The sequence below is a fragment of the Perognathus longimembris genome, chromosome 5, assembly GCF_023159225.1.
Source record: "Perognathus longimembris pacificus isolate PPM17 chromosome 5, ASM2315922v1, whole genome shotgun sequence".
Classification (NCBI taxonomy): Eukaryota; Metazoa; Chordata; class Mammalia; order Rodentia; family Heteromyidae; genus Perognathus; species Perognathus longimembris.
The window spans coordinates 62,319,444-62,342,533 of record NC_063165.1 but is presented as its reverse complement, the minus strand read 5'-3'; the positions used below and the strand labels follow the sequence as shown (position 1 = coordinate 62,342,533).

The window sequence follows — 23,090 nt, the reverse complement described above, 5'->3', positions numbered from 1 at the left end:
CTTTTTTAAAAAAAGAAATGAAGAAAAAACAAAGGAAAAGAGATAAGGGAGAGAGAGAATCTGAAAAAAAATGGTCAGGAATAACTCATTTAGTTAATTTATGTCACCTGATGTGACTTTTACATCTTCCCTAAAATACTTTTATTTGGCTCAAACATTTTCCCTGAAAGGCTAATACTGTGATAGAGATAAGGCAAATGTGAACCAAAGCAATCAAGGCCTTTGTATGAGAACCTATGCTCAACTGGAAACACAGTTAAAAAGAGGACATGACTTATCAGGAAGACACTTCTTACAGAAGCACTGTAGTTCAAAACTAAATTGAGAAAAACACCCAGTAAATCTATTGGTTCTCCATGCTGTCTTTAGGATTACTCATCAAACTTGAAATTTCTATTGTGTACAGAGTCTCCAACTAGCCAGGCAGAAACCAAGCCCAGTCAATTAATCAGTAGTCAATCAGTAAAACCAAGGAATCCCAAATTTGAAGATAAATATACTATAATAATTAATTTACTTTGCACTTCAGCACTTCAGTATGTTCAGCGACAGAATCTTTACTGACATAAAATGGCCAGGACTTTAAACATTAGCTAATATTTTTGTGGACTACAAGTCAGATATGTACTAAGTGATTTTTGTGTTGTATTTTAACATAGTCATTAGAACACTTAAGAAAGCAAGTGCTTTAAGTGCTTTTCCATCCTCACATACTGACACTAAGACATAATGACAGTCACCTATCTGAGGAGCACCCAGCTAGTGTTCCTTGGAACTGAGAAGCAGGATGCAAATCCAGTATTTTCTGACTTCAAAATTAGAACCCCCTACTCACAACAACAGGACCCACTAGGGACAGCATTGGTTAAAGCCACCAGTGCTCCTGGACACTCAGAAGCCCAAAATAGATTATCAGTTCTCTGAAGCATGCTGTGTTTCACCTTTGAGTCCCACAAATGATCAAATACAGTGCCAGGTACAGACCAAGTACTTCAATAAATCCCACTGAATTGAATTCATAAATGACAATTCTTTGTTCGAATGGTTTGTCATCTATCTCTGCCATGAAATTAAGTCTGAATCCATAAAATTTAGTCATAAGAATAATGTTATTTGAATAAGAACAAGATGGCATTATGAATAATAGATTGCAATCTATTAAGTACAGAGCTGTAGCAACAGTTTAACAGGATAATACAAGGATTATTATAAAGTCTTAAGAGATTACTGTAAGTGGCACCTGATCCAATCCCCTTCCCAGTCACTAAAAGCAAAACATTGCTGAGGAGGAAGCTTTCCTGTTTATTTGCTTTTACATAAAAGCTATAATCAGGTTGTGGGACAGCTGGCCAGATTCTATTCTTATCTCTAAAACTAAAAAGCTCTATAACTCTCAGCAAAAAGCTAATCTCTTAGGTCCTAAACTCCCCCTGGAAAATAATAAGGGAGGATCAGATTAGATGATTTGCAATGTCATTCCAACTCTACAATCCAATCTGTAATAGCATTGCAGTGGATTCCTATGTTGATGTTGCCAGAAATGCTCCCTTTACAAACTTTTGCCTTGCAAAATGCTCCGTGTTTCAGAAATCCATGAGAAAACAGCAACTATTTGTATGTTCAGGCCAGAGAAAGGATGCCAAGGCCACTAATGAAAGGAAAATGATCACAATGACATGATTACAGACCAGCCAAAACATGATTAAAAACAGTATAGGATCACACAGTAAATCAAAGAAATTGCAGCCAAGTTCTAGAACTTACTTTTTACTAAACTCTTTGAAGTCCACTTATCCATATTGATGTAGGTAAGTAGGTAAGGTAGGTCAACTCTAGAAAACGATCACTAAGACTTAGTATGCTTACAATTACAGACAATTCATAGATACATTTCATTTCCAGCAACATCTTCTGTGGTATAGTATTATATAGGAGACCTGGCAAGCCCATGTTCGGGGTTCCATACCTGTCTCTCCACTATTTAGCTGTACTATCTCATTAGCTAGTGTGATCCTTTTGGATCTAGATTTCTTCATTAATAAGAAGAAAAAATTGGTTCAGAATTACTGCCCAGCTTTAAAACAAGTTGTCTCGTTGTGATAGGAAAAAATATGTTTTACACAAAGGCACAACGTCTATGTATCTCTTCATATTTACATAAAAGCATACACATACTGCAACAAACTCCAAGACAAAGGGAAAGAGACCTCTTTTTTTCTCTTTTTTCTTTTTATTTTTTTGATGATTCTGTTTTTTTGCCTTATGTATGGTATATTTGAGTGCACATCTTCAGAAGGGTTAAGGGGAGGGTACAGAACTCAAGGGGAAAAAACATGAAAAAGTTCAGCAGTGGAGCTCACTGGACACTGATGAATAACTATACAGCTCATGAGTAGAGATGGGAGGGAAAGACTGGGAGATAATGAAAGAACAGAAGATACTGTATGATAGAAAATGTACTCATTATCTGACTCATGTAATTGTAATCCCTCTATACATCACCTCTATAATAACAATAAAGCAAGTTAATTACAAAATATATGTTTGAGTTCTAGCAATTACTTGTTGTCACTTTAGCAATTAACTCCTGGTAGGTGGAGGGGTCTGTTAGTTGACTGAGAGATAAGTGTGACCTCCAATTTGGCACAGGTAAGCCAGTATTAAAATGTTCTATGTAAGCAAAGTAAAGAGATGGAGAATCTACAGAGAAAGCATACAGGAAAGGGAAGCAGAAGTACATAAAGCTGGGTGCTAGCAATGAAAGACTGGGTGAGAAGGGAGAGAAGACTCAAGAGCCATCAAGCTAAGAAAAGAGCTCTGGGGGAAATGCTCTGTTCTATTAATGCTCTCTTGTGCCTCAAGTTCTAAACTTAATGGTTTAGAACTCTTCTGGGAAGCTTTGGGGCAATAGGGTTCTTTATTCTGAAGGTAAAAATTATTAATTCCAGCGGCAGAGAAGTAAGAGTGTGAAGGAATAACTGACATAGATTTTAAATACATTGCCAAGAAATGTGCTGCAATAAAGAAATATGACCACGAGATACTGATAAACTAACAGCTTGACATACCCCATTGGCTGGGCTGGGCTCTCCAATTTGCATCTATGTCCAGATCCGCATATGAAAATTTACAGAAATCTTAAACTCAAACGCTTTTAAAGTCTGAACTGAGTGAAGCCAGAATGGAGACAATAAGCACTTATGGAATTTTGGAGCTGGAGAAGTAATACTGCTCAGAATGGCATTTGTATTCCATGTTTACTCTTTTGTAATTTAAGAAGAAAACAAATAAGACACTGTGCCAAGCAAAAAAAGGCCAGAATTTTTTTTTCCCAAGCTTGGTTCACTTTTTTCTTTTTGTATAAAAATCCTATGTTGTAGCCACAGCTGGAGCCAGGTCCTTTGTCGGAGACTCTGGTGTGGGTTTTCACAAGATGGCCAGTGAATTCCTGATGAGGAGATTTAGGGAATGCCGTGCCTTTCCAGAGGGGTCAGGTAACTGTAGGTGTTGGAGATGGCATCAAAGGTGGCCTTGATGAAGTTGCCCAAGGTTAGCAGCACAGCCCCTGGTGGAAGTGTAGCGGTCATCAACACCAGCCATCATCAACAGCTTCTTTGGGATGGGAGCTGAAAGGGTCCCAGTGCCTCTGGGGGCGGGGATGAGGTGCCCCAGCACAATCCACAGCGGCCTGTCTGTCAACTTGCACTGGACGGTATGGGGCTTGCGGATCTTGTTCCCCCCAGTAGCCTCTTGGCACAGGGATGATGAAGAGCTTGGCCAGGGTAATGGCCCCACAGATGGCAGTGGCATCCTCCTTGGAGCACTTCACACCCAGACGCACATGGCCATTGTAGTCACCAAAGGCTACAAATTCCTTGAAACTGGTGTGCTGGCCAGTGTGGCCTGCTCCTGCACAGGAGTGATCTTCAACACCTCGTCCTTGAGCCACACCCCCAGGAAAAAGTCACTAAACTCAGACTCCTCCATGGGCAGGAGAAAAGATCGATCTCCTCCAAAGACTAGATCTTCATGTCCTTAACCAGGCGGCCCAGTTCGGTAACGGGGATCCATTCCTTGTCTGTGGCCTTGCCTCTACGTGCCCGGAGGCTGCCACCCCAGCCTCTACCATGGCCGACACTTTGGACCCGAAGGCCACTCCAGAAGCCTCCTCGGAAGCTGTCACAGCCTTCCAAGCCTGGGCCCCCGGGGCCTCCCAGTCCTCTGGACCCTACCACTGCACCTGTGTCATCTGTCATTCGGGGTTTTCCAGGAGAAGAAGAGGCCAGAATCTTTTAAAGGGACATTAACAAAACAAAGGATACTCAAGGGAGGGTGGCTAAATATCAAAAGCTTATGTGTACACATATACACACACATCATGTATATATATATATATATGTATGTGTGTGCACGTACACTCATGTATATATAGTTTCATGCATATGTGTATATATGTATATCCACACATACATATATGTGTATACACGTATAAGTGTGTTTTATTTTCTCTTAAGGGATAGAACCAGAAAAGGTAAAAATGAAGTAAAAATAAATATTTGTAAAGCACCCAGAAAAAGAGTCTATGCAGAGTAAGGATTACAGAACTGTTTGCTAAATAAAATGAAATAGTCTTCATATTTTCATCTGTCCAAATAGCTGCTAATCTGTTGTGATTGGACAGGGAGCATTCATGAGGTTTGGAAGGGGATTTACTCTGATGGGTAGGAAACCTATTCGGAATGAGAAGTGACCAAGGTCCATCCCTGGTCTGTAGGATTACTAGCTCTATAGGGTAACTTGTAAAACATGGCATCAATTGAATGTCCATCACATAATCAAAGTGAAATACATTTGTCTTTAAATGAATGATCTTACACAATGTATCACTTAAATCATCTCTTATATCATCTTGCAATCATGTGGCAGGGTGTAAGGGTGATCCCATTATAAATGCAGGTACTTTGCACAGGATGTAATCATAGTATTCCGAAGCCAGGGACAGTGCTCAGGCCCTGAGTTCAAGGCCCAAGACTGGCAAATTTTTTTAAGATGGTTTTTCAAACATTGAGAATTTGATTATGATGGGCACCTGATATCATACAACAGCAGACAGAAAGTGGCAAGAGTAACGGAAACTAGCTAACAAGAAACTCAATGCAAAACTGAGCATGGTGGTGGGTACTATAATCCCAGGTGTGCAGTGGGTGGAGACAGAAAGATTTCAAGTTTAAGGACAGCTCAGGCAAAATAAATGAGATCCTATCTTAAAAAAATCAACCAAAAAGGCTTGGTATTTGCCTAAAGTGGTAAAGTGTTTTCCTAGTATGCATGAGACCCTGGGTTCAATCCCCAGTGTCAAAAAGAAGAAGAAAAAGAGGAAGTATGAGGTGGAGAAAGAAATTCAGGGGAAAAAATATTATAAGCTGAAAAAGAGGAAGGAAGGCAAGATGGAAGGAAGGCAAGGGAAGTAAAGGGAAGGGAAGGAAGAGAGGAAGGAAAGAAGAAAGGAAAGAGGAAAGGGAGGGGAAAAGGGAGGGAAGGGAGGAGGGAAGGGAAGAGGAGAGACAGGCAGACATAGACTTTTTCAACCATTTAATGAAGTAAGAAGATGGAGGGAAGATTCATTAAGTACCAATTCTGATCTAGCATAGTGTTAGTGCTTTTCATGTGCTACCTCATTTGATCTTCACAACAACCCTGAGGGGAAAAATTTTAAATGTTCCCTATGTTCATGGAAGAAAACGGGAATTAAATGTGATAAACTATCCTATCTCATAAATCTGATGGTTTGTATATTGATAAAAATGTTTTGAGATGTAATTCAGAAGAATCTATCACAAATTTTTAGGACCAAAATTTAATGCCTCAGACACTTTTATTTATTTTTATTTTTTTTCTCTTTTTTATTATCACACTGAATTACAGGGAGGTTACAGTTTCATACCTTAGGCATTGGATACATTTCTTGTACTGTTTGTTTCCTCATCCTTCGTTGCCCCTCCCTTCTCCCCCTTTTCCTTTCCCTCCATGAGTTGTTCAGTTCATTTACACCAAACAGTTTTGCAAGTATTGTTTTTGTAGTTGTTTGTCTTTTTTTTACCCTGTGTCTCTCGAATTTGGTATTCCCTTTCAATTTCCTAGTTCTAACACCAGTATACACGGTTTCCAATATACTCAGATAAGATACAGAGATAATGTAGGTACAACCACAGGAGGGTGATACAAGAAGATCATCATTAATTGAAGCTACAGTTACACATGACATGTTGAAAGTAGTTACAACTGTGATATAACAATCGATTCCATAACATGGAGTTAATTTCACTTAGCATCATCTTATGTGTTCATAAGGGCATAGCTATTGGGCTCTTGTGATCCTCTGCGGTGTCTTGCCTAAACCTGTGCTAATTATTCCCTAAAAGGGAGACCATAGAGTCCATGTTTCTTTGGGTCTGGCTCACTTCACTTAGTATGATTTTTTCCAAGTCCTTCCATTTCCTTACAAATGGGGCAATGTCATACTTTCTGATGGAGGCATAAAATTCCATTGTGTATATGTACCACATTTTCCTGATCCATTCATCTACTGAGGGGCATTTGGGTTGGTTCCAGATTCTAGCTATTACTAATTGTGCCTCAGCAACTTTTAACCAAGCCATTTTTTCCTCAAAAGCTATACATGCATGAGGAGGCTTTGTACAATTTTTTTAGTGAAATATAATTTGTCATCATAATAATTTGAGGAGAGTCTGAAAGTTTCCAGTAAAGTGACTTGGGATTCATCTATAGTCTAGCATACTTTTTAAAATGAAATTAAAATATTGAAAGGCATGAAATTAAATGATAATTTAGAAATATCTTTGTATATGAAAATCAAGATACAAGCTCTTAGATGTAACAAAATCAACTTTTTACTATATTATTATGTAGTACATATAGTATATGTATATATGTATGCATATAGTACAAATGCACTATATGTATATACATATATTCTATACCTTTTACTGCACAGGTGTGTGTAAAGGCCTGGAATAATTCATGTGAATTCCTTATTAGTACCTATTATTCCATTTTAAAAAGATGGAAAGGGAGAGCAGAGCAAACACAAAGTCACAAAAACAGGCACTGAGTTTTATGAGATACCACAGTTCTTGCTTCAGAATCTGTTTCAAAGTTTATGGCTTGGGAATTTTCCCTTTCCCAAATAGTCTACTCTTTCTTGAGTAGAAAATAATACACAATAGAATTACCTGAGAGGAAAGTGAAAGCTTTCCAAGAAAAATCAATGAAAGCATGGATAGAAGCCATGATAGTCACCATACAGACAATCTTCTGCCAAAGAGTGAATCTTCTTTTGATTTCCTTGGGTATTAAACTGCTTAACATATGGACTGTGTTAAATTACAAAATCTCACGGCAGGCAGAAGAAATGGAGTTTTAGAAATATTACAAGATTTAGCAACACTATTATTTATAATTATTAATGAGATTCAGAATCCTGAATCAAAGTAATTAGACTTAAGTAGAACATGAATATAAGAAACTCAATAATACATCCAAACCTGCAAGAATATTAAAAGTAGTGAATTAAATCAAGTGGTAATAAATTACCTCTTTGAAGCAGGACAGATTCTTACTAGTGGAGGGATCTAAGACTAAATGGAGCAACCTAAGATGGTTGAAATAGATGTGTTTCAAGATCTTTCCTTCTCTTTATGTGTATTACTCCTAAAGTACTCAAAAAATAATTTCTAGAATCTTTTAAATAAAAATACTTAAGGCTGCTAGACCCTACAGTACCCTATAATCTACCCAAAATATAGTATCAGCATAATGTTTGTGGGAGATCAGAGTCCTGAAAAGCAAGAGAGTATGATGTTTAAAATTTGCAATTCACTGTAAGGTTAATTCTCCAGTAGATGCTTGTAGATGGAGGTCTAAATGTAACCTTGAATCACATCTTTAAAATTGAGTGAGCTCATCACCTGATTAGGTAGTGTCCACCTCATCACAGAGCAATACATTCATGCTTGCATACACACACAGACACACACACACACACACACACACACACACAGTGCATTATACCATTGATCTACAGCTCCATTTTTAAAAACAAGGCAGATATCAAAATTCATTCTCCTACTTTATACTTAGGTAATTGTATTTAAAAAATCCATATGCATGTTGTTCAATAAAAATAATTTCACTCAGAATACATTTACAATGAAAACATTCTAAAAGGTAGCAGGCCAACTTGTGCTTTAAAATGTTACTCATATTCTTGAAGATTAACCACCTAATGGCTCCAAGGGAGCTATTACAGCCAAATGCATTGGTTCTAGTATAAATGAGAAGCTTTAATTTAAAGATAAGCTTTCTATCTCTTGTACCTTTATTACTGAGGATGCATAATAATGAGCTATCACATGAATTAAAAAGATGCCTTCAAAGACTCTGGCACTTAATGAAAGTAGAAAATTATTTAAAATAGCACATTCTGGCTGTAGCAAAGGTGTCCTTGGCATGCTCTTATTCTAGGTTTTCCAATTCTTATTGTTATTTTCACCAATATTTGAAAAGAAGTAGAAAAATCAATATAAGCAGAGTTATGTGTTTATAGGTGTGTGACTGTGTGAGTATTCATGTGTATGAGGAATCTACTTAATTTCGTTTATTTGTTTTTTGCCAGTTCTGAGGCTTGAACTCTAGGCCTAGGCACTGCCCTTGAGCTCCTTTTGCTCAAGGCTAGCATGCTACCACTTGAGCCACAGTGCCCTTTCTGGCTTGTTCTGTGATTTGATTGGAGATAAGAATCTCACAGACTTTTCTGCCTGGGCTGGCTTCAAGCTGCAATCTTCAGATCTCAGCCTCCTCAGTAGTTAGGATTATAGGTGTGAGCCAACAGTGCCTAGCTTCTAATTTGCAATTATTGACCAGCCAGTACTACATGTCTGAAATTTATCTGAATAAACAATACAAGAGGAAAAAGTCCCAAGCAACCAAAAGAAATATTTGAAAGTAAAGACTAAATAGATCACATTTAGTATCTCTTAGACTATATTCATAAATGATCCCTATATTAGGATCATCATTATCATCATTATTGCCCCACATGCTTTACACAAAAGACTTGAGGTCACTTATTCTGGCACTAGTATAACTTTGCAGCAGGTAAGAAGCAATCAAGCAAAACAGAGAGCACATTTTGTTACAACCAAGCCTACTTACAATAGCAAAGAGTTACAAAGAGCTTTCTAACAGTAGTGGGAAATAAATTATAAAGGACAGACATAAAAGGTGCCATCTGCATCAAGGAGAATTAAGACAACAGTGTGAGCATGCTTTTAATTTTACAAAACACATACTGAATGCTATGTTTTACTTATTTATGTTTTTGTTTTTTCTTCATTGTGCTGGTTCTTGGGCTTAAATGCAGGGCTTTGTCCCTCACTTGGCTTTTTGACTTAGATTGGTACTCTATCATATAAGTCACAATCCACTGCCGGATTTTTGCTGGTTGGATGGAGATAAGAATCTCTGGAGGATTTGTCCATCTGGGTTGGCTTCAAATGGAGATCTGCAGATCTCAGCCTGCTGAACAACAGGGCAGCCAGCTTTTACATATTACAGCTTACCTGCTCTGTAAGGATGATACTGTATTAAGAGTAGCATCTGTGGCGAGAGAAAGACCTGAGTTTAAATTCCAGCTCTACCTGCTTTTGTTTCGTGATCTTGGTTGATATATATATATATATATATATATATAACTATATATATATAAAACTATATAACTATATATAACTATATAACTATATATATACATATATGTGTATATACATATGTATATATGTATATATATGTATGTATATACATGTATATATATGCATGTATATATATGTATATATATATATACACACATATATGTATACATATACAGATATATATGTATATATATGTATATATATGTGTATATATATATATATATATATATATATATATATACTATTTTGGCTTCCCTTAATGGGAACTGTGTCTCTTCCTTTACAGGAGCAGGTTTAAATGAAATGCTGAGTTCAATTACTAACATAGAATATGAGCATCATCTAGATGTCTAGATTATTATTATTACCATATTTTCTTTTCTTTTTTGGATAACATCCTTAAGTCTTGAACTCAAGGCCTTGGCAGGACTTTTGGTGCTTAATGAGTCTCATGAGGTTTACTATCTGCATTGGTTTTGAACCTCAGTCCTCAGATCTCAGCCTCCTGAGTGGGTAAAATTATGGGCATGAGCCATCAAGCCCAGCTCAGTGTGTATAGCAATTTTCTTTTTTTGGTGCTGGTACTGGAGCTTGATCTCAGGATCTTGGCACTGTCCCTTTAGCTTTTAGGCTCCAACTGAGCTACAGCTCCACTATTTTGGTGGTTAATTGGAGATTAACATCTCAAAGCCTTTCCTGCCCAGTATGGTTTCAAATATCCATACTCAGATTTCCTGAGTAGCTAGGATTACAAGTGTGTGCTACCAGAGCACAGTTTGCCTACTACATTTTTAAAGAACCTACAAACAACTAATGCTATGTTTGTCAACTAAAGGGGTTGTTTCAGTTTTGTTCAAAGTTAACATTTGCAAAGCCTAATTTCCACATAATACTTCTGTGAAGGTTAATCTGTAATACAGTGCCTACCCAGACACAAATGGGTAAATCAGCACTCAGAAAGAATGGAGTCCTTTTCTTCTTCTTACCAGAGTCATAGCAAGTTCACACAATGTCTCTGACTTTAAAGGTTACTGAATAATTGTTGAAACAGGACCATTGTCTATTATAAGTACAACTACAGTATCTTGAAACTCGATTTCTACTACAGTTCTTCTAGGACACTGCTTGTATATCTCTTTGAAATTACAGTTAAAATGTAGATGCTTCTGGAGCATACATTTGTATATGTCAGTGATGCCCTGAGTGTTCACAATGTCAGAGAAATGAATCTCTTTTAGAAAGAATACAAAACCTTCTGAGTAGATCCATACTACAATATGGGGATTTCAATCAGCTTTATAGTCACAGTATCTCGTATTGATGAACGGAAATGGGATAAGGAAAAGTATGCAGAATAATCATTATTTCAAGCAATAATTAATACATGTGTTTGCCTAACTAAAATATTTTTTTAAAAAGTGTGTGTGTGTGTGTGTGTGTGTGTGTGTGTGTGTGTGTGTTTTGCTGAGTACTGAACCAGAACCTTGAGGTACAGGTTAGAAAAGTTCTCTAGCACTAAACTATATCCCTAAGCCTTGGGGTTCTGAGACAAGGTTTTGCTATCTAGTACAGACTAACCTTGAGTTTACAATATTCCTGTCTCAGCTTTTTGAGGGCTTGGATTACAAGCATGTGTCACTAGGACTTGCTTACAGAATTCTTTATGATAATTGAGTGAGGATAATGATAGATAAACAGATGATAGATAGCATTCTAATGGCTCAAAACACTGAGATTTTTTATTATTCAGAACTCTTTGGATATAAAGATATATAATATATTGTATGTATAATATAAACAAACAAATATAAACGATTTTGCTCACATAAATGAAAAATGTCAATTAGTTTACTAGTTTTGCAATAGCGCCAGCTGCTCAAAAATATTATTTATTTATTGGATCTTCTTTTAAAGGTATCTATATTTTCCAAAAATTTCTCTGCAAATGTTAGAAATAGATGGCTAGTAGCTTCAGATTTATGAGGGCTTTATCTTCAGGAGGACAGAGTGATTCCCTCTTTAAATATTCAGGTGATCATCAGAAAAGAGACTCCAAGTGATCAGATCCTGATAGTATCTGATTATCCCTGCCCTGCTTCTGGTGACCAATCATAGTAGCTAGAAGGTTAGTACATTTGGATTTGCCACCATGATTCATGTGCTCACATTTGTGCACCACCTTTGGTGGTGGCATCTGGGTCATTATGCACAGTGAAAGGGCCAATTTCCAAGACAGACAGGATGTACAAGAGACAAAACAATAGGTATCTCCTAATGTGTTTCCAAGTGTAAATTATATTTCCTGTCAGTTTCTTCCTTAATCTTCCATGGTACTGTAATTGGCCTTTTATATGCTTCACACTCAGGATCTGAACCTGCTCAGAACAAAAAAATCATGTTTTCCTCATAATATGAGTAGAACACAGTAATTACACACTAACTTAAGGATATTCCTCATGCAAAACTACCTTGTAATCCATAAAACAGACAAGTGTAAATATTTATAGGAATGCATTTAGTTGTCTTTGACCTTTTTAGATGACTTTTAAATAGTTGTACAGTCATTTCAATTCAATGTGTCAGTTCATGAATACAACACACCTCGATCAATGTCACCTCTTTCATCATTCATTCCCCTCCTTTTTCCCAACTCTACCCATCCCTCAATTTTCCTTTTAACATTTTTGCCTATATACATTCTCACGTATATACACAACAAATATCATGACTAAATTCTCCCACCTTTCTTCTCTTCAGTTTTATACCCACTCCTTTTGATGTGACACCCACCTCAAACTCCAGCTTCCTGCTATTATTTTGTTAGACTGTATGCTAGTTATCCAAAGGAGTTATACCATTGGAATTCTCCTTAGCATGCTCCATACTTTAATTAATATGGTCGGGCATATATGCATATGATCCTGTATAAATTAGATCTATGTTCCACATATGAAGAAAAATATCATCCATCAGGTTGAATGATATATCATTTGCAAGAATGTCTTCAGCCCTATGAGAGACTTAAAGACATCAGAACTTCTTTCTTAATATTCAGTGATACAGGATTATTTCTATGTACTTATGTTTTCTTTATCTTGTATACTTTACTGTATGTCTTCCTTTCTTGTTCACATCACAAAGGAGTTGATGAGAAATTTTAAATAATCATGAAATAGCCTGAAGCCTAACTCCTCTGGTACCCATTGTATCATTCCCCTCTTCTAGGCACTGAGAAGGATAAACGGGATGAAGCCATATCTGATTTTGTTTATGCTACTTATCACTTACCTAATCTGCTCTGTACCAACAGTTTCCCCTATAGAGGATATTTCTTTCTCCACTCAGAAGGAAATAGTTTGTGTCTGTGCTGCCAATATATTTGCAGTCTCTTACAGGTCATAACTATCTTGAAAGTTCATTCTTTCACATTTTTTCTAAAATTTCATTTCACTTCTCTAAGATTTTTTCTAGTTTTCATCCGTTCACATTTAAGCTAAAGAAATTACAAACTGTCAAAGAGGCCTATGTTTGTACACATCATTTTTAATGTTTTTAATCACTCAGAGTGACCTGCAATCAAAACACTTGGTATGAAAAGAGGACAAAGTGAATGGATAAAATGTGAACTATTTCAGGAAAGATAAGATGAGAAAGCCATCCAATTAAAACCAGCACTATCACACAAGCAGTTCATTATAATTAAAATAAATCCAAGTTCTCCCTGGACACCGATCAATAGTAACAATGGTGCCATTTTGCTCTGGTTAAAATTGCCTTTGTTAATAACTCAGTAAAACAAAGGTTTTTATTCTACTTCTTGCCACTTATCTGTCAGGAGTTATTGTGATGGGGAAAAACCTGAGCTCTTGATTCTAGTGTAAAGAACAAGCAAAAAGGGAAAAAGAACTCAAAAGTTGCCAGCTCAAACAGCATAAAGAAATAACTGTTGAGAGAAATGAAATACTGCAGTTTTTGTCTTTACAAAGAGCAGAGTGTGAAGTAATGCAATCAGTGGAGTCTTGTCAAAAGAAAAGGAGCTCTAACCAGAGATGTTTGCTATCTCACATTATAATTTGCACAAAGGCATACCTGTATAGCCATGGAGCACAAACACTCAATAAGACAATGGCACAGGCAACACATTACTTTGCAGATTGGAAAATGAACTGCTACTTTCTATGGTGATCTAAAGAGATCAAGGTAACTGCCTTCTAATTTAAGCATTTTGTATTATTTCTATTTGTACAAGGTCATAGCTGCTTCTAGTTTCTTCCACAAATTAACCATAGTTAGGAGAGATGGGGAAAATGATGGAAGGAGCAACACAGATCAAAGTGCATTGTACTCATAAAATAATATATTAAATTGAAACCTCTTGGTTTAAATACTTAAAAGAAAAGTGAAGGAGAAAGAAAGTTAAAAAAAATCAATCAGTCATACATTTCTGAAACATAAAACTATCATTTGCCTTTAAGCATAATTTTTAATTCATTACAATTTTGTTTTCTACTTTTTTTTTTTTTTTTTTTTGGCCAGTCCTGGGGCTTGGACTCAGGGCCTGAGCACTGTCCCTGGCTTCTTCTTGCTCAAGGCCAGCACTCTGCCACTTGAGCCACAGCGCCACTTCTGGCCATTTTCTGTATATGTGGTGCTGGGGAATCGAACCTAGGGCCTCCTGTATATGAGGCAAGCACTCTTGCCACTAGGCCATATCCCCAGCCCTGTTGTCTACTTTTTAAGGGCCCCTCACATTTAATCCTAATATACAATATTATTTCTTAATAGTTTGTTCTATAGCATAATCTAGGAGATCTGTATCACTTAATAATTTATATAATGTGGGTTGGAATGACATATAAATTATGTTTATGAAATTAAAAGCAAGCCCAGGCCTTTCTTAGTGTTTAATAGTTATATGAATCTGGGTACAGTAACTGATAAATTTCTCAGGAGACCAACCTGGGCAATAAGTGAGTCAGACCCTATTGCACCAAATAAGCCAGATATGGTGGATCATAACAGTTATCCCAGCTGCTGGGGAGGCATAAGTAGGAAGATTGAGGTCTGAGGACAGAAATAAGCCCCACACAAAACAGAATACCCTCTCTTGAAAATTAGCTAAACCAAAAAGAGAAAAAAAAAGTTTGAGGAACATAGCTTAAGTGCCTGCCTAGCAAGCAAGAGATTCTGAGTTCAAATCCATAGCATCAACCCAAAAAATTGATTGTATGAGGAAATGCCAAAGCATTTTATTCAATGAAGTGTGTAAGCACTGACTTCAGACTGACAATTCAGATTTGGCATAGCTTTACGAAATGGCTGAGAGGTAGGAACAGAAGGAAAAGCCTAAGCAGAAGAGTCATCCTGAATTCCTCAAATGAGATTACCTAATTATAAAGAGAAGAAATATCTACCTGAACTGTCCAATTTGGTTTGCATTCCAATTTGCTTATCTAAGGGATAAATGACTTCCTACCCCATAAATTCCTGTTGCAGTGTCATTACTACCATCATCTGATGATACAAGCTACTTTGAATCTCAATTCAATGCATTGGAGAGCACAGTGGCAAAATCCTAAAACAAACAGGCCCTCCTGCCTCCCCCCAAAACCAGTCATCTACTGCCCAGGAACCTATGTTCTTTTGTTGTTTTGTTTTGTTTTGTCTTGCCAGTCCTGTGGCTGAATTCAGGGCCTGAGCACTGTCCCTGTCTTCCTTTTGCTCAAGGCTAGCACTGTATCTGTTGAGCCACAGTGCCACTTCCAGAGTTTTCTATATAGGTGGTGGTGAGGAATCGAACCCAGGACTTCATGCATGCTAGGCAAGAACTCTCCAGTAAGACACATTCCCAGCCCCAGGAATGTATGTTCTAAAGCCAGTAGTTTTTAATTTTTTTAATTATCATTAAGTAGTTTTATGAATGGCTTTCAATTTGTCAGTTTGTAAGTACAATATATCTTGATCAATGCCACCATTTTGTCCTTCTCCCCTATTTCATTCATCCCAACAAATACCTTCAATTTACCTAGTAAAGTTTTCATATATATGCACTGAATACTATGACTGCATTCATCTATCATTTCTCTCTCCATTTGTCTGCCTCACTCATCCTGGCCTCATCCCCTCAACAACACATCTTTCCACTTTCTGGTATTCATTTTGTTAAACTGCACGTTATTTGTTTAAAGAAGTTAAATTATTAGAATCCTCTCCTGCATGTGCCATATTTCAGTTAATGTATTTGTGAATATATGTGTATAACCCTCTATATATGTTCACACATTACTTAATAATTTAGATTTAACTTTCACATATGAGAGAAATATGAATCATATATTTCTCTGAACTTGAATTACATCATTTAACATAATTTATATTATTTTTCCTAATAGATGAGTAAAATTCATGTATATAATATACATACACAAATACACACACATACATACATTGGAGTATACATATATATAAACACACAACTACATATGTATATATATATATACACAAATACTTTATGTCAGTGTGTATTTAACAACTTAAGGAAAATAATTCATATTATATATACATATGTGTATGTGAATATATATGCATATATATCTATATCTATATCTATATCTATATCTATATATATATATATCTCAATCCAGTCATCCATTGAAGGGCATCTAGGCTGTTTCTATAACTTGACTATTAGCTGGATTTTTTATATTTTGTGATTAGAAAATAAAAGGCAAAGAAAATTCTATGTTAGCCTCCTTTTACAGCCAATATTTTTTCCACCATGATGAAGTCATAAAGGTTAAAACTTCAATTCCTCTACTAGGCCAGGGTTCAAGATCTAATTCTAGTGTTTTCATTATATTGTATCATTCTCTCGTGGGTACTTTTAAGTAAGGATAATTCTATGGATTTTTACCTTTTCCTTACACAAATAACTTCCTACTGCATTGAGCCAGTTAAATGAATAAATAATATGATTCTACCTGAAGTTCTCTTTCCTTTGTTTTAATCTTTTATAGTACACACACACACACACACACACACACACACACACACACACACACACACAGAGAGAGAGAGAGAGAGAGAGAAAATCCATCTCCTTTTCTTGTTTTGTGTATATTCTACATATTTTGCCTTGGCATTTGTCTAATTAATCTTGATGAAATAAAAGATCATTATATAAAATTCATATTGGAAAAAAAGCTTAAATTCAAAATATAAATTTCTATACTTGTACAGCAATTCAGAGTAGAAAATATATTAGACAGGAAAAAATTTAGAGATGGTAAAATGGTTTCTAAAATGAATGATCATATTTAGAGTCTTTCAGAGAAAGGATCACTACTAGCTGATTTTTTATAATTTTTGGTATTGATATTCTCCAGAGATTCTTTGATTATGAAACAATATACTCATTAATCACTGTTGTTGTTGAGATACTGTCAATAAATTCCCACTTTGTGACTGTAACATACCTAAGACAAGAATGAATTACAGTTTTAACAATAAAAATCTGAGGTGCAGAGAGATCAGTTATGACAGCCACATGACTGAAGCGTGATAGAACTGGTCTCAAGGCCAGTGCCTCAGATTCATGCATAGTTCTGTATCACTTTTTAGGTACCTGCAGATATCCATATTAGATACACTTGCATCATGAAGGTGTGGCTCAAGTGATAGAGCATTAGGCTTGGATGGGGTTATAGTGGGAGCACCACATCCTGAGTTCATGCCCTAGAACTGGCACATGCACAAAAATAAAGTTCAGTTTCTATTTAAATTATTTCACTTCCACACCATTAAAGGGTTGAAAATTGTAAGTCAAACACTCACTAGTCAGTCATCATCAGTATAGTCTAGATACATTATAGGTTTCAAAATAGTCAACCTCCAAATACAGTTAGAAGCTCAAGTCTAATGTAATAGAGAGACCATCTACTGACAAATAGAAATGACAACTTGCTATAGTTTCCTTCTTCACATAACTATAGAGAAGTAAAAAACTACTGTAAAATAAAAAGATGCAATAGTATTTGTGAACCAAGAGACTTCATATAAATGTACAAGATCATGAGCATGGCAAGTATTAACTAGTATTAACAAGTATTAACTCCCAGGTTAGGACTCTCCCTTTTGGGAGACTGACTGCTTGTGATATATATGCATTTGTACTGTTCAATGGAGAGAACCTTACAAAGTCTGAATCTCACTGGAAAGAAAAGAAACTATATGTGTGTGTATGTGTATGTTTGTGTTTATGTGTCTGTTTGGGTGTACACACACATTAAATATATATATATGTATATTTATTTCTTTTAATAATATTGATTTGGATAGTGTTCCAAATTATTATAATGATATTCCAAATAATTGAGTAAGGTTATATGAAATTTCATAGTTCCAGATAGTTAAATATATATGTATATATACATATATATATGTATGGAACATTATTAAATCAGTCTTTTCTCTTTCTTCACTTCTCTATTTATTGGACCTAAGTACATTGGAATTTCCAAAACTGCATCTCATAGGCATATAAATTTTCAAGTCAGAAGTCTGTCCCAGATTTAAAGTTTCTATGTAGATCTCAAGTTAAGCCATCTTTCTCTACTACATCCAGCTTATACAAAAAGAGATAGACAGTGGGATAAATATTTCCAAATTCTTTTTAGTGCTGGCCATAAAATTATGATAAATTATGTATTTTACTACTAAAAGTGGAAGTCATTTACTAGGTCAGTTTTCCCATCACTCTTTTCTCTCACAAATCAATTTAACTTCAGCTTTCTTCTGAAGAATATTTTTCTCTATATCCACTGTTTATGTCTCTCTTGTACCTTCCAAAATTAGATGGCATGATTCTGTTTCCACATTTAAAACAAGTACATAATCATTTTCCTGTGGAATGGATATGAAAGTTAATATTATTTGCAACACAAAAATGACCATGAGCAGCTTAACTTTTTTGTTGCTTAGCTCTTCTTTGGTTAATCTGAAGATGAAAAGAGACTGTAGGTAAAATTCCTACAAAATGCAAGAACTCAGGGATACTGGTCCTCTTTCAAAACAGAGTAACTACCCTGATGATGGTGGCCCAGGCCTATAAATCCTAGCTGAGGTCTGAGGATTGCTGTTTGAAGACAGCTGGGACAAGAAAGTCCAGGAGACTCTTATCTCCAACTAACCACCAGAAAACTGGAAGTGGAGCTCAAAGTGATAAAGCACTAGCCTTGAGCAAAAAGAGCTCAGGGACAGTGCCCAGGCCCTGAGTTCAAGCCCTGTGACTGACAAAAAAATAAATTTAAAAATGATTTTAAATAGAGTAATTGTCTATATGTTAATTTGCTTATAGAAGAAAAGAAAAAATATTGCTTTGAATTTAGTAAAATGTATGATTTAGAACATTAAACGTGGCTTAACCTATGCATTATTTACTTGAAAGATTAGTGGTCAACATAGACATATTACTAATCATTAAAGTGCATTTCAGGAACTAAAAAAGATAAAATTGCTACGAACACGATAATTGTTTAAAATATGTTCCATCTGTTTCTTTGCATTTCATAAAGAAACATAAGAAATTAGGTTACACTAATGACTGGCTAAACTTTATTTTCTAGTCAAAGCCAGAATTAAATTATACAAATATGAAAAGAGAACTTAATAAACCAAATTTCAATCTCTTCCTGTCTGTGAATTTATCAAAAAATATTTAAATTAGTAGTTGGAAGTAAAAGCCTGGAGTTAGAATATTGAGTTCAGTAATTTAAAGTACTTGCTTTAAAAATGACTGAGGGTGAAGTGTTAAATAAAACAAGGATGACTGATGTTTGATTGAACCTTTTGCCACAAGGAGCTTGAGAAAATAGAGTTTGGAAGCAGAAAATACATTTTCCTTCCCAATTCTAAAACTTACCACATGTGTACTCCTGACAGTTTATTGAAGCTTTCTGATGCTCAGAGAGATTTCTAAGAGTGGGAATAATACACTTTCTTCCCAGAACTGTTTTGTGTGAAGAACAAATGAGATAATGTACATAAAAGCACTCTAAAAACTCTGAAACACTAAAAACAGGAAAGCAGGAACTGGGCAATTAGTGGCTCCTTTCTTTGGGCTTCAAGACAGGCAATTCACTGTACTTTGATATCCTAATCATCTTTTCTTGTGGCCTGAAAGTAACACAGAAGTAAGAAGCACACAAATGGGGTTTATGAATCCCCAGACTGGAGGGGATTCATAAACCATCTGTCTAGCCAGGAGAGCGTTGGTTGAAACTGTTCATGTGGCCAGATGTGGTGCTACTTTTGTCACATTTTATGATATTCAGCTTCTCCAAAAGGACAGACAAAGTAAATGTATAGAAGAGGAAATGTAGCTAGTCAAGGAACTGCCCAGGTGATGAAGGGGTTACCTCTGCTATAAATTGGCAACAAAAGGGACAGCTTTTCACCCTTAGAACCCTGAGAGGTCTAATGTCCTCCATGAAATTTCTGAACAAGAAACAGGTCCAAAACTGGAGTCTTGGATTCTTACATTTATAGACTAAAACAAATTGGTGAGGGTTTTGGGAAACATTACAGGATCCTTTGCTGCAGGCAGTAGTCGTTCTGTTGTTATTGGAGATCTGACAGTGTCCCTTATCTATGCTCTTCTAAAAACCTTCCTCTCTCCAAAAGCCAAAGTTTTTGTGAAAAGTTATCCTTGTGTCTTGATTTTAGACAAAATAGTCAAATTTCTCCTCCTATGATTACCAAGTGAGTTGAGTTATTCACTATTCTTGAGTTAATAAGCCTGCCTGTTATTTTTCACTGGCAAAGATTGTAATAAACCTCCTCCCAGCACCCTCAGAGGCACAGGTGTACTATATGTATCGTATTCCCACAAACCTACCTACAGTCCTCTTTTCCATCGAGAGTCTGTCAGCCAACAGTTGTGGCTTTAGCAGCTGGACTCTTTTTGACAAAGAGAAGCATCCACTGAGGAAAGATCATCATCTGATTAGGGCTTTCAGGCAAATTAAAACTCTCTGGACAGGATCTTCTTTCCTTTACTTAGATTTCAGTGAACATTAAGTAGATTATATCTCCAGGCAATTATCAACTCTGAAAGTGCTTGTGGTTTGAAGACTGACAGAACTTGTTGAAAACAGCATCATCATAACAGATGTGGGCAAACTCTAATTCCAGTGGCTATTCTGGGCCACATGATGCATGATGCATGATGACATTTATGAAGATTTATTTCCCCTCTTCTGGGTCACTTTTGTTTCCAGAGAACCAACTTGCCTCCTTTAAATCCAAACGATTATTTTAACAATCCTTTTTACTAGCCTAAATAATTCTTTTTTTATTGCTCCTATCATGGCCACCCTGCATCAAAGGTAAGATCATTGTTTTCTACTTTCTCTTCTAGGAACTCAAATTCTTGTAGGGTTCTTTTCCAGGATTAGGGAGAGGAGAGAGTCAGAGGCTGGGAACAGAGTTTGTTTTCTCATCTGGGTCTTTGACAATACCATGCTTGGATCTTTCATGTCATACTGTACTCAGGAATCAATCTGAGTTGCATTTCTTACAGTTTGTAAGGTGGGCTGACTTGGATCTGACCCAGAGACTCAAACATATCATAAAAAGCTACCTGAATAATATTGCTCTTTTACTATTAAAGCAATATCATGCAGGTTTTCTAAGATACTGTCGTCTCACTTAAAGCATGTATAAACTGCCTTATTAGAGATTATAGCACTTTGGGGAGAAAAGCAAAAGTGATCATTTATATGGTAATGTGAGCTAATAATTTAGGAATAATTCACTCTCATAAATGTTCAAACACTTCCATGTAAATTTATGACTTAGTGTGTATAGTTAAACAGAAGTCCTACCCAGAAAGTAAAGCATTTATAAACAACCAGTAATAAGCTTCCTTTTTGGTTTCTGAATAGCAGAGTAGTATAAAATCTTGATAAGATTTTAGGATGTGGAGGCTGTCACATTCCCTCTGTACGCTGCCAACCTGTTCCCTAATCTCTGTTTCACTCACACCAGATAGAGTATCTATGATATACATGTAGATGGATAAAGACAAGATTTTTTGGGGCGGGGACCCAATTTAGGATGACAGATTTAAATCTGTCGGTTCTAAACTTCCTTCCATCCCTGTCTATCCCTGGCCCTAAATAGGAGGTAAAAACAATTCCCATTTACAGACACCAGGAGAGAACTAAATTAAAAAGGAATTTCTACAATATGCCTTTGAGCAAGAAAAAAGCATCAAATATCATTGTGACTTTAAAAAGATCAGAAATATCAAGGAAGTCTGAGAATGAGCTACTTTAATCAATATTATATTTTAGTTTATGGGAAATCTTGGCCAGATCTTTAAAAGTCATTTTTGAATTTTGTATTCATTATTATTGCTGTTTTTTATTCAGACAAAATGTCTCTATGAAACCCAGGCTGGTTTTAAATACTTAGTTCTCTGACCCCAACAATCTCACCTATAGAATTATAGGTGTGCTCCACCATACCCAGAATTAAAAGTTAATTTTAAAGGCATATTTTTTGTATATTTCTTAGATATAGAGGCAAGGGCATTCTAGAAGCAACTTTTCAAAAGTGAAACAACTAATTTCTACTACAGAAATAGAGATGATACATGTTAAAATTATATAGGATTAAAATATCCCATACTCCTTTTCAGTAATAGCTATGGGAAAGATAGGAATAGATATAATAAATTTATGGAAATTTCTCTAGATATTTTCCTTTTAGAAAATAATAATATTGATGGTAATTACTATGTCTCTATTAACTAACACAAGGTAGATAGTTTCCAGGAATCTTGAAGGACGGTAAGGGGAAGAAACTAAAACTCTGACCTAATAGCTTATAACCAAACAACAAGGGAATTTTTTTCAGTTAATTTTTGATTTTCCACATCCACATATTCCTCTAGAGAAGCAAGGTGATCTAGGTATGCATCCCTTGGTAAAAATGCATCCTACCATAGCCCATGGTTATTAAAAAAATTATATTTAGGGGTATATGTGCACATATAATTTTAAATTTTACTATTTTATTAAATTTTATGTACATATTCTCTTCCTAACATGAGTATATGTGTACATATATTTATACTGTATACATAAATGCATGTATAATAGTGCACATTTATTCTTCACAGCTACTTTCATTTCCATTAGAGACACTGTGACTCAGCTAGCCATTATCATCACACCACTTACCAGGGCCTTTGACAATTTACTGTAGGACTCCAAGTCTCAGGTTCTTCATGGGGAAAATCTAACGAGTAATTTATGAGAT

The 23,090-nt window shown here is 35.9% G+C and overlaps 1 protein-coding gene and 1 pseudogene across 1 annotated transcript in view; one reads left to right on the top strand and one right to left on the bottom strand.

Annotated features, from left to right (window-relative positions):
• The window catches only part of Kcnmb2 (potassium calcium-activated channel subfamily M regulatory beta subunit 2), a 277,164-nt gene that overhangs the window by 25,691 nt on the left and 228,383 nt on the right, over window positions 1-23,090 (top strand). The gene's annotated exons all lie outside the window — the stretch shown is intronic.
• LOC125351114 lies at window positions 3,520-4,256 on the bottom strand (annotated as a pseudogene).